Source organism: Henckelia pumila, chromosome 2 (genome assembly GCF_033568475.1).
Source record: "Henckelia pumila isolate YLH828 chromosome 2, ASM3356847v2, whole genome shotgun sequence".
Lineage (NCBI taxonomy): Eukaryota > Viridiplantae > Streptophyta > Magnoliopsida > Lamiales > Gesneriaceae > Henckelia > Henckelia pumila.
The window spans coordinates 43914026-43928410 of record NC_133121.1 but is presented as its reverse complement, the minus strand read 5'-3'; positions in this window follow the sequence as shown (position 1 = coordinate 43928410).

Sequence of the window (14385 nt, the reverse complement as noted above, 5' to 3'; positions counted from 1 at the left end):
ATACTCAGTCAGGATATCTCGAACAGTACTATCGTACCTAACACCGAAGTCTGAACTAAGCTGGAAGAATACAACCCCTAGCTGCCTTAGGTTCAAGTCCTGACCCGACCTGGTCTCAAGACTGACCCGACCTGACCTCTCCCTTCAAGCCCGACCTGAACTGTTCTTGGTCAAGCCCGACCTGAACTGCTCCTGGTCAAGCCCGACCTGAACTGCTCCTGGTCAAGCCCCAAGCTACTCCTTCCCGAACTCCCGAGCTACTCTTTCCCGAGCTCCCGAGCTACTCCTTGGTCCGAGTAGAACTAAGAAGTGAGATGAAATGGTGTAAAATGACCGAACCCTCGACTCCAATTTATAGAAGATGAGCCGGGACAGGTTTCAATCGAGTGCATGACACCTAGCAGGACACTAATCGTGTTTTAGCTCCAACCACGTGTCCATTCCCGACTTGAATACCATGTGTTCTTCCCATGACCGAACACTAACCTGGCCTTGCACATCACTTTCTTGAGCACCCTAAGCCCCAACCCGAGTCAAGCACAAACACATTCCAGAGCCCTAGCTCAATGCCCGAGCTCTAGCTCAATGCCCGAGCTCTTGCTTAATGCCCGAGCTATTGTTGAACAACCATGACCGACCCGAGCTACTCATGACCGACCCGAGCTACTCATGTCATGTGTTCTTGATCTTAACTTGTGCTCTTGTTAATAAAATATAATTAAACAATTAATCTTGTAAATTGGAACTGGGCTACTACATTTTACCCCACTTAAGATATTTCGTCCTCGAAATAAGATCTTAAGTACTGAATGTAATACAGAAATCAGAAACATTCTTTATTTTTATAAAACGTTTACAACTGAATACAACTCGAAAATGAAATCAAAACAACTCAGGATATTCTGTGCGCATCTAGTCTTCGAGTTCCCAAGTAGCTTTCTCAGTGCCTCGACGCTGCCACTGAACTAAAACCAGAGAAATGACTTTGTTCCGCAAAACCTTATCCTTATGATCCAGGATACGAATAGGTTTCTCAACATAGGTCAAATCCTTGCTCACCTGAACCTCAGACCGCTGTAGAATATGAGACTCATCCGCCACATACCGTCGCAACAGAGATACGTGGAACACGTCGTGAATATTGGAAAGATGCGGTGGCAAATCTAGTCAATAAGCCAAATCGCCAATGCTCTCCAAGATTTCAAACGGACCGATAAACCTGGGAGACAAATTGCCCTTAAGTCCAAATCTGAGAATTTTGCGAAAAGGTGACACTCTCAAAAACACTTTCTCCCCGACATCGAACTGCAAAGGCCTACGCTTGGTGTTAGCATAGCTGGCATGACGATCATGTGCAATCTTAATCTGTTTCTTGATCTGATCAACAATGTCTACCGCCTGCTGGATAAACTCCGGTCCCTCAGCCTGTCTCTCCCCCACTTCTTCCTAGAAGAGTGGAGTACGACAATGTCGCCCGTACAACGCCTCAAAAGGTGACATCCCAATACTAGTATGATAGCTGTCGTTGTACGCGAACTCAATCAAAGGCAAATGATCTTGCCAGGCTGAACAAAGTCCATAGTGCACGCTCGAAGCATATCCTCCAAAGTACGGATAGTGCGCTCTGACTGACCATCTGTCTCCGGGAGATAAGCAGTACTCAAACCGAGAGTAGTACCCATCGCACTCTGAACACTCCCCCAGAACCTAGAAGTAAACCTGGGGTCTCGATCACTGACAATGCTCACAGGCACTCCATGAAGTCGAACAATCTCCTGAATGTACAACCGCGCCATACGATCCACAGAATACTCTCGGCTATAGGCAATGAAATGTGCTGACTTGGTGAGTCGGTCTACCACCACCCAGATAGCATCACAGTTCCTCGAGGTCATTGGCAAATGGGTCACAAAATCCATCGTGATCAACTCCTATTTCCACTCAGGAATAGGCAGACTGTGAAGCAAACCTCCAGGTCGTCGGTGTTCTTCCTTGACTTGCTGACAAACCAAGCATCTCGAAACATACTGATACACACTGCATTTCATTCCTTTCCACCAAAAATGAGTACGTAGATCCTTGTACATCTTGTTGCTCCCTGGATGAATACTCAACTTAGTGCGATGCGCCTGAGACAAAATATCATCTCGCAACTCTTCATCCTCTGGAATCACAAGCCTACCAGACAAACACAGAAAACCATCTGACTGATAGTGAAATCCAGACGTACTACCCTCATTGGCTAGGCGAGCCAAATGTTGGGTCTTCGAATCAGACATCTGAGCATATCGAATTCACGAATACAAAGCTGGCTCAGATAAAATTGCAAATAGTCACTGGGCACCAAACTTGCACCAGTTTAACTGACCATTTCAAAACATACATGAACACCTAAGTGCCCAGCTTTCACCAACCAAGTGAATTCTCATACTGATGAATCCATGCTGTAATTTAGCAGGCTCATGACATCTGTCAATAGAATCGAGTATCTTTTCAAGGTTATCAAACTGACACCAAACTATATTTTTAACATAACTGTTGCAATGATCTCTAGACTGAGTAAATTTACCATCCTTTCCTGAAGTACAAAAGACTTCCAGAATATCAATGGAAATATACTCTCTCATGTCTATCGTTGATCACAGTTCACGTCTCCTAGTATAAGTCATTACAGTGCCCTGATAAAATTCTTCTTTTCTTGACAATCCATCGATTGAATTCCAATTCTTACAGGAAAATTTACCTAAGTAAACTCATCACTTAGAATTTCCTGTTCATCTCGTAATCAAGATCCTGATCACTAAAATACCTCTGATAGAATCAGACAATACTGGTAAAACCTCCTGGTTCTCCCCCAGTATCACGTGCGAGAACTACCCGTCCAGAATATTCACTTGTCAAGGAATCCTTTCCAAGACTATTATGTCCACGAAAACGAAAGTCTGTATCTCTGATGAAGTCAGACGATAACTCAAATCCCTTGGAACTAATCCAGTACCAAGTATAACTCCAGAAGACTCAAATAAATCCTGAATATTCTCCTGATAATTATACCTATTGCTATGACTATACAAACAACGAGACTGAGGTAAGTCTTCCTATAATGCCAAACTGGAACAAAAGAATCCTTTCAGAGTACACCGGCATAAGGTCGCACTTACTATACCATCTCGGAACCCGACAGTCAAGAGCACCCTGGCATAACTCATCCCTGAGTCTATGATATTATGCAATCATTCCTTTCTGGACCAAAATCATTGGTCAAGGAAAATTCTCTGTAGAGGCACAACTCAAATCCCGAGTCTGCAAGCATCTGATAATTAAATCCTGTTGAATATCAATTCAACTAATCTCCTGGATTAAATCCCGATATCACAAATCAAGATCAAAAACTTATCTACTCAGAACAATTACTTGTCAAGGAAAAATCCATTTCAAGGCTGTTCTGACAACGGAACATCTTTATCTCAAATAAACGATAACTAAACCTTGATACTACACCTGGTATCTGTCCTATCCAAAGTCATACCCTGTTGTGATTGTTGCCAAATTTCTAAACTGAGTAGCCTTCCCTATATAGTCCCTGGAGCACCAAGGCCTCCAAACAATCTCCGAAGTATAGAAACTTCCAAAGGAATAACCGACTAAGGGTGGCGCCCCCTCATGTCTAGTACTGGTCACAATCCACAACTCTTGGTATTAGTTAATATGTCATCCTGATGAAAATCCATCATCACTAGGTAACAACCTAAAAGGATCAAAGCAGTCAACTGTTCTAAGAAAATACGTCTAGAACAAACATTCATGCGTTTTGATGAGTCACATCATCCCTGGCAAACACTTGGCTTAATAGAATATTCTAGGTAAAACATCTAGAACTATTCATTGAAAACATGCAAAATTCCCAAGTACTCATTTAAAACAGTGATCAGTCTTTTATTCAAAATAACCAAGTTAATCTTAAAGATTACAACACTTGAACCACAAATCCATGTTCTAATACAATCTTTATTACAATCCCATGTAATACATAACTTAATCAAAAGATTACAGTGAAAGATGTACAATACAACAATAACTGAGTACATCAAATACTGAAATCTTTAATACATCTGATTACAACTGAAATACTGTTTACAACCAAATACAGTATTTAAATTCATGCGAAAGTCTTTCATTCCGTCTACTGATCTTGAACGTGAAGTTTCCCGTCTGCTACACATGTCAGCAGAACTTCTACCTCACAAGATTTCAAAGAATAAAATCTTGCTAATCTACTGGATCCTTCAAATATTGTTGGGTTCCTTATCTGGTAGATGAGAAAAGATTTTCTTGTCAATCTCTCCAACTACTAGAGGAGAGTCTTCCGGGGTGGCTTCCTTAGTCGACTCAGAATGGATGACTACATGTCACACATTCCTTTCAACCTGGAGAAGCACCTGGCATTGAAAACTGAATCTTCTCTACCAGCTACATCCTGCTGGGATCCACATAATACGAACTTCTGCTGCCAACCTTGGCAATGACGATCTTGGAAAAGCCTAGACATCCTGCTATTCCAATTCCTGATACTGATATCGTTATTGAATCCAACTTGTAATCCTACAAAGGATAATCCAAAATCAATACTATGTCCCAAAGAATCTTATTGCACGCTCTGATACCATAAATATAGCGACCCTTACACGGATCACCTACTAAACAGAACTTAGGCATGTAATTAACTTAATTAAACAGATATCAGAATAAACTACGGAAACATTACAAATATTACAATCCCAAGGCAAGGAATCTATAAAAATCCAATTAGATTATACAACCATATCGAAAAGCTGTATCAATCCCATAACAACAGAAATAAAAACCTAAGCGAAGCTCCAGCTGACCAACCGCTGCCTAGCCCCTCCTGGAACCACCCGCCTCGTCCAATCGCAAACCTGCCCCATGGAATAGGGTGTCCAGAAACACAAAGTACGAGACGTGAGCATAAAACGCTCAGTACGAGAGTATGAGTATACATGCATGCAAAGTTAACTCCCTATAACTCGAGGTCAAAGATCAGATAACAGAGACAGACCGGGCCCTGATATGTAGCACACTGTGCCGTCGCTGCAGGAGGTGGCTCCCATACCAATATACCAGTGGATATGCCGGACCCAAATCGATGGAAGTCCATCCACTAACAGGAAAGGGTACAACCCTACTAATATACATCTCGAAGGAGATAACTCAATATGCAGATGAATGCAGCATAAATCAATGACATATAAATCATGCAGTCACATAATACATGCATACTCAGTCAGGATATCTCGAACAGTACTATCGTACCTAACACCGAAGTCTGAACTAAGCTGGAAGAAGACAACCCCTAGCTGCCTTAGGTTCAAGTCCCGACCCGACCTGGTCTCAAGACTGACCCGACCTGACCTCTCCCTTCAAGCCCGACCTGAACTGTTCCTGGTCAAGCCCGACCTGAACTGCTCCTGGTCAAGCCCCGAGCTACTCCTTCCCGAACTCCCGAGGTACTCTTTTTCGAGCTCCCGAGATACTCCTTGGTCCGAGTAGAACTAAGAAGTGAGATGAAATGGTGTAAAATGACCGAACCCTCGACTCCTATTTATAGAGGATGAGCCGGGACAGGTGTCAATCGAGTGCATGACACCTAGCAGGACACTAATCGTGTTTTAGCTCCAGCCACGTGTCCATTCTCGACCTGAATACCATGTGTTCTTCCCATGACCGAATACTACCCTAGCCTTGCACATCACTTTCTTGATCACCCTAAGCCCCGACCCGAGCCAAGCACAAACACATTCCCGAGCCCTAGCTCCAAGCCCGAGCTCTAGCTCAATGCCCGAGCCATTGTTGAACAACCATGACCGACCCGAGCTACTCATGACCGACCCGAGCTACTCATGTCATGTGTTCTTGATCTTAACTTGTGCTCTTGTTAATAAAATATAATTAACCAATTAATCTTGTAAATTGGAACTGGGCTACTACAATTTTAATTACAAGTACTGAATATTTTCAAATTACTCCTTGTGGGATCGACACTCTCTCTTTTACTATATTAGAATTTGACACTCGTATGCTTGCGAGTATTTTTCACAACATCTTAGCTTGTCATCCTGATGAAAATCCATCATCACTAGGTAACAACCTAAAAAGGTCAACACAGCCAACTGTTCTAAGAAAATCCGTCTAGAAAAAACATTCATGCATCCTGATGAATCACATCATCTCTGGCAAACACTTGGTTTACTAGAATATTCTAGGTAAAACATCTAGAACTATTCATTGAAAACATGTAAAATCCCAAGTACTCATTTAAACAATGATCAATCTTTTATTCAATATAACCAAGTTAATCTTAATGATTACAACAAAACTTAATACAATAATCAAATTCCTGCGGAAGTCTTTCATTCCGTCTACTGATCTTGATCATGAAGTTTTTCATCTGCTACTCAACATACCTTCTGAAAGAGTTGATGCCCCGCTAGCCAACTTGTGGCTAAGGGCTTTGAGAGTCTCTTTTTGTAAACAATCTTTGTTTAATATAATATACGTTCTTTAAATGGCGTTCACTTTATCTTATTATTATATAATGATATACTGTTGCTATTTTGATAAAGACCTTGAATATACTAAAGTAAGATGAGATAGTTGTTGGAAAACTGGCGAGTTCCCAGACCAATTACGATTGATACCTGGTGCAGCGGAAGTTTAAAAAATTTTTCATGGAACGTTTCCATGGTATGGGTATCAACCGTTCATCAATTGAATTACGTGTGTGTGTAAAATTTAAATAACAATTAAATAAATTTTACCTCAAATCTCGCAACGAGATTAATGGACACCAACAGAACAATTCTGCTCTTGTTGTCTCTCCCTGGAACCGATGAACGCCTTCAATCAGGTCCACGAACAGAGGTTTAATCCCTCTGATAGATTGCACTAGAAAATCTATCAGAAGTTTTCTGCGAAGAGAATACACGAATTTGATTCGTTATTCCTTACTGCGATTCAAAATCACAGACCGGAATTTTCTCGGGCAGAGGGAGGGAGAGGCGGCCGAAAACGTTTTGAGAGGGGCTAGGGTTTCGAAAATCCTGTCTCAAAATTATGACCTATTGTGTGTAATTTCTGTACTGAAATAACTTATTTATAATGCAGGCCACTAACACCTTAGGGCCCATTAGTCATAAGCTGGGGCCCGACAAGCAAAGCCCGCTCGTTCAGAAATTAATATAAAATTCATCGTGACTCCGATTGATGAAACGATTTCACCAATGTGCACAGAAACCATTTCTGCACGTTTTAAAGTCAAAATAAATTTTCCTGAATCCGAATTCAGTGGTTTCCAAAAATGTCCATCCCTATGTCATTTTAGGAAATCCTACTCCCTTACTCTTATTTAAGAAGTCCAACTCCTTAGTTCATTAAATTTAACTCTTTAAATTTAACTATCTCAACGGGGATTAAAACTCCATTACACTGTGTGACCCTCAATGGTTCAGGGATACAGCTAGCCGTGGGCTCACAACTCCTTGTGACTCGGAACAACACTTTCCGACTTGCCCAACGAATCATGGTAAAGCGCCTAGCAACATCGCCCCATGATTCCCTAGGTATCACTGATAGTGCCTACAAGAACAGTAGATTTTGGTTAACGTACAGTACGGTCCCTTCATCCATATATCCCGATCGAATCAACAACCATTGGTATATCGAGAGTCGCTCAAGATTCGATAACTATGCAATACATCTTGAAGATCAAATTAGTGACATCGCATGTGCTACTAAGAAACCATTTCTTAAATCACATCAATTACTCTGGCCAGAGATTTATCACACTAATATCTCCTCAGATCGCATAGGATATCCACACTCGCAAGTATGTGGTGAATCCTTGACAACAATGCATTGACTCCTATATGTGTCGTAACTGTACCCAATCTCGACACCTGATGACCCCCATAGAGTCGGTAAACGAGTCAAAGCACAGCACTAGCATATAGAGTCTCCATGATGTTTCAAGTCGTAAGGACTAATGGTGTACAACCAAAACCGCGGACTTTATCCACTCGATAAGTGATAACCACTTGGAAAGTCCGGATAGGGTAGTTCGACTATTCATCCTATGAATATCCATTTGCATGCTTCGAACATCTCCATGTTCCCTACCAATGAAACGTGGTACTCCGCATCGCAAATGCTAGTCTCAAACTCGAGCGATCCTTATCCTTATTATCGGACGGCTCAATCGACTAGGAACGGTTTTAGAATATACAGTGACTATAAGATGTATTTCATGATAGACATCTCCATGTTCTACCACATCTTACATACACTATAGTATATTCAAGGTCTTTATCAAAACAACAATAGTATATCAAAATATAACAATATGAAGTAATATAAAGTCATTGCCATAAAAGTGTAAATAATATTAAACAAAAGATTGTTTATACAAAGAGTCATCAAAGCCCATAGCCACACAGTTGGCTCACTGGGCACCCACTCTTACAATCTCCCACTTGCCCTATAGCCAACTAGTCATACTACGTAGACCCATTGCTTCGCGATGTTTGTCAAACAATGGTCCTGGCAAGGGCTTAGTAAGCGGATCAGCGATATTGTCTGCAGAGGCCACTCGTTCGACAATGATGTCTCCTCTTTCCACAATCTCCCGGATTATGTGGTATTTCCTCAGTACGTGTTTGGATCTTTGATGAGACCTTGGTTCCTTTGCTTGAGCAACGGCACCCGTGTTGTCGCAGTACACCGGGACTGGACCAACAAATTCAGGAATGACGCCCAACTCTTGGACGAAATTCCTCATCCAAACGGCCTCTTTAGCAGCAGCTGATGCTGCAATGTATTCAGCCTCAGTGGTGGAATCCGCTGTGGTGTCCTGCTTGGAACTCTTCCAAGAGACAGCACCGCCATTGAGCATGAACACAAATCCAGAGGTTGACTTCGAGTCATCCACATCACTTTGGAAGCTAGAGTCGGTATAGCCTTCCAATTTGAGTTCTCGTCCTCCATAAACCATGAACATATTCTTAGTCCTTCGCAAGTACTTAAGAATGTCCTTCACGGCTTTCCAATGCATTTGACCAGGATTAGACTGATATCTGCTCGTGACACTCAGAGCAAATGCTACATCCGGTCTGGTAGATATCATCCCATACATGATACTACCTATAGCTGACGCATATGGTACATGTGTCATATTCTCTATCTCTTCATCAGTCTTGGGACACATAGACTTGGATAGAGAAACTCCATGACACATGGGTAGATGTCCTCTTTTGGACCCATCCATTGAAAACCGTTTCAATATGGTATCGATGTAGGTTGATTGAGTGAGTCCTATCATTCTCTTAGACCTATCTCTATAGATCTGCATCCCAAGAATGTAGGATGCCTCTCCCAAATCCTTCATCGAAAATCTACCTGATAACCATATCTTTGTTGACTGCAACATCCCTACATCATTCCCAATGAGTAGGATGTCATCAACATAAAGTACTAAGAATGTTACCGCATCCTTAACTACTTTCTTGTACACGCAAGGTTCCTCCGGGTTCTTGATGAAACCAAAATCTTTTATTGTTTCATCAAATTTCTGGTTCCAACTTCTTGATGCTTGTTTTAGACCATAAATTGATCTCTGAAGCTTGCATACCTTATGCTCGCTTCCATGGATGTGAACCCCTCAGGCTGCCTCATATAGATTTCTTCCTTAATGTCTCCATTAAGAAAAGCAGTCTTCACATCCATCTGCCATATCTCATAGTCATACCATGCAGCTATGGCAATTAGGATTCTTATGGACTTGAACATTGCGACTGGTGAAAAGGTTTCATCATAGTCAACTCCTTGCCTTTGAGTATAACCTTTCGCCACCAATCGCGCCTTATAAGTCAATATCTTACCATCAGGCCCAAGCTTTCTTTTGTAGATCCATTTACACCCTATTGGAACAATTCCATCGGGAGGATCCACTAAAGACCAGACTTGGTTAGTATGCATCGAATCCAATTCCGACTGCATAGCTTCAAGCCATAAATTCGAATCCGCATCAGAAATTGCTTCCTTGAAGCTTCTTGGATCACATCCAATGTCGGGTTCATCTTGACCCTCTTCAAGAAGAAGACCATATCGAACTGGAGGTCTAGAAGTCCTCTCGGATCTTCTAGGTGCAGGCGTGTCCAGCAATGGTTCCTGAGGTGTGGGATCGTTATTTTGTATTTCGGGTTCTTCTCGAACTTCTTCGAGTTCCATCATCTCGCCTTTCTTATCCAATAAGAACTCCTTCTCCAAGAAGGTGGCATTCCGTGAAACAAACACCTTTGTTTCAGCAGGATAATAGAAATAATATCCGATTGAATTCTTCGGACCCCCACAAAATAACACAAGCTGGATCGACTATCCAACTTATCTCCCACTGTCCGCTTCACGTAAGCAGGACATCCCCAAATCCTCAAGTACGAATACTTAGGAGCTTTGCCATTCCATAACTCGTATGGTGTTTTGTCCACTGCTTTAGTGTGGACGTTATTCAACAACAATACCGCCGTTTCAAGCGCATAGCCCCAAAACGAAGGTGGAAGCTCAGTGAAGCTCATCATGGATCGAACCATGTCCAACAAAGTTCGATTACGACGCTCCGATACACCATTATGCTGTGGTGTCATAGGAGGAGTCCACTGAGAGAGAATCCCATTCTCTTTTAGATAGTCCAAAAACTCGGTACTCAAGTATTCTCCACCTCGATCCGATCGAAGTGCTTTAATACTTTTACCTAGCTTGTTTTCTACTTCAGCCTTGAATTCTTTGAACTTTTCAAATGCTTCAGACTTATATTTCATTAAATATAAATACCCATACCTTGAATAATCATTAGTAAAGGTAATGAAGTAGGTGTGGCCATGTTGAGTCCCTACTCTAAATGGACCACAAACATCTGTATGGATCAAATCCAACAGATTCTGACTACGCTCAGGTTTCCCCTTAAAAGGAGATTTAGTCATTTTTCCTTTTAGGCAGGATTCACAAGTAGGTAGAGAGTTAATATCAGACATATCAAACATGCCCTCTCCCACTAGCTTGTTCATCCTCCTTGAGGAAACATGACCTAGTCTAGCGTGCCAAAGGTTTGCCGGGTTTTGACTATCGATTTTCCTTTTGTTTGTTGTCGCCGGTTTGTCAATACAATTCACTGGAACGTCTTTTAGTTTTAAATTGTATAGATCGTTTTCAAGTTGTCCATTTCCAATCAAACATTCATTCTTGTAAATATTGCAAATCCCATTCACAAAATTACAAGAATAACCATCTCTATCAAGCATAGAAATAGAAATAATGTTTTTAATTAAATCTGGCACAAATAAAACATCTCTCAACAATAATTTAAAACCATTCTGCAAAATCAAACAAACATCTCCAATGGCCGTAGCTTCAACTCTGGAACCATTCCCGAGCCTCAGCTGGGTCTCACCCATTCTAAGCCTGCGACTTCTTGTCATCACCTGCAAATCATTGCAAATGTGAGATCCACATCCGGTATCCAATACCCAAGAAGTTGTATTAAGTGACATGTTTATTTCGATATAGAACATACCCTTTGCAGTTCCTAACTGCTCAAGATACTCCTTGCAGTTGCGCTTCCAATGACCCGGCTTCTTGCAGTAATGGCAAACATCCTTGGATTTTCCATTGTTTGAAGCCTTTGTCTTTTGCTTCTTCTCGGGTTCCACTTTCTTGGGTGGGGCAGAACGTTTCTTGCCCTTCATACTTGGCCCCTTCTTAGCAGAAGATGAGGAGCCCACCAAGAAAGCTGGCTTATCCTTCTTAAGTGTGGATTCATATGTAACGAGCATATTGACCATCTCTTCTAGGGTGGCCTCTATCTTGTTCATATTAAAATTTATCACGAATCCATCAAATGAAGAAGGAAGAGATAGAAGCAGCAAGTCCACATTGAGTTCATGCTCCAACACCAAGTCAAGGGTCGCTAACTTCTGTATGAGCCAAATCACTCGTACCCCATGATCACGGACCGAAGTCCCTTCACGCATGCGGCACGTCATCAACTCCTTAACAGTAGAGAACCTTTCAGCCCTCGACTGAGCCCCAAAAAGTTCCTTGAGTTGCGCGTGAATGTCAGCAGCATTCACCATGTCCTCAAATCGCCTCTGGAGTTCATCAGACATCGAGGCTTGCATATAGCATTTGGTCTTGATGTCATGGTCACACCATGCATCAAGTTTGTGTTGGAAAACTGGCGAGTTCCCAGACCAATTACGATCGATACCCGGTGCAGCGGAAGTTTAAAAATTTTTCATGGAACGATTCCATGGTGTGGGTATCAACCATACAACGATTGAATTATTGTGTGTGTAAAATTTAAATAACAATTAAATAAATTTTACCTCAAATCTCGCAACGAGATTAATGGACACCAACAGAACAATTCTGCTCTTGTTGTCTCTCCCTGGAACCGATGAACGCCTTCAATCAGGTCCACGAACAGAGGTTTAATCCCTCTGATAGATTGCACTAGAAAATCTATCAGAAGTTTTCTGCGAAGAGAATACACGAATTTGATTCGTTATTCCTTACTGCGATTCAAAATCACAGACCGGAAAATCTCGGGCAGAGGTAGGGAGGGGCGGCCGAAATATTCTTAAGAGAGGCTAGGGTTTTTCGAAAATTAGCTCTCAAAATTATGACCTGTTGTGTGTAATTTCTGTACTGAAATAACTTATTTATAATGCAGGCCACTAACACCTTAGGGCCCATTAGTCATAAGCTGGGGCCCGACAAGCAAAGCCCGCTCGTTCAGAAATTAATATAAAATTCATCGTGACTCCGATTGATGAAACGATTTCACCAATGTGCACAGAAACCATTTCTGCACGTTTTAAAGTCAAAATAAATTTTCCTGAATCCGAATTCAGTGGTTTCCAAAAATGTCCATCCCTATGTCATTTTAGGAAATCCTACTCCCTTACTCTTATTTAAGAAGTCCAACTCCTTAGTTCATTAAATTTAACTCTTTAAATTTAACTATCTCAACGGGGATTAAAACTCCATTACACTGTGTGACCCTCAATGGTTCAGGGATACAGCTAGCCGTGGGCTCACAACTCCTTGTGACTCGGAACAACACTTTCCGACTTGCCCAACGAATCATGGTAAAGCGCCTAGCAACATCGCCCCATGATTCCCTAGGTATCACTGATAGTGCCTACAAGAACCAGTAGATTTTGGTTAACGTACAGTACGGTCCCTTCATCCATATATCCCGATCGAATCAACAACCATTGGTATATCGAGAGTCGCTCAAGATTCGATAACTATGCAATGCATCTTGAAGATCAAATTAGTGACATCGCATGTGCTACTAAGAAACCATTTCTTAAATCACATCAAGTACTCTGGCCAGAGATTTGTCACACTAATATCTCCTCAGATCGCATAGGATATCCACACTCGCAAGTATGTGGTGAATCCTTGACAACAATGCATTGACTCCTATATGTGTCGTAACTGTACCCAATCTCGACACCTGATGACCCCCTCAGAGTCGGTAAACGAGTCAAAGCACAGTACTAGCATATAGAGTCTCCATGATGTTTCAAGTCGTAAGGACTAATGGTGTACAACCAAAACCGCGGACTTTATCCACTCGATAAGTGATAACCACTTGGAAAGTCCGGATAGGGTAGTTCGACTATTCATCCTATGAATATCCATTTGCATGCTTCGAACATCTCCATGTTCCCTACCAATGAAACGTGGTACTCCGCATCGCAAATGCTAGTCTCAAACTCGAGCGATCCTTATCCTTATTATCGGACGGCTCAATCGACTAGGAACGGTTTTTAGAATATACAGTGACTATAAGATGTATTTCATGATAGACATCTCCATGTTCTACCACATCTTACATACACTATAGTATATTCAAGGTCTTTATCAAAACAACAATAGTATATCACAATATAACAATATGAAGTAATATAAAGTCATTGCCATAAAAGTGTAAATAATATTAAACAAAAGATTGTTTATACAAAGAGTCAACAAAGCCCATAGCCACACAGTTGGCTCACTGGGCACCCACTCTTACAATCTCCCACTTGCCCTATAGCCAACTAGTCATACTACGTAGACCCATTGCTTCGCGATGTTTGTCAAACAATGGTCCTGGCAAAGGCTTAGTAAGTGGATCAGCGATATTGTCTGCAGAGGCCACTCGTTCGACACTGATGTCTCCTCTTTCCACAATCTCCCGGATTATGTGGTATTTCCTCAGTACGTGTTTGGATCTTTGATGAGACCTTGGTTCCTTTGCTTGAGCAA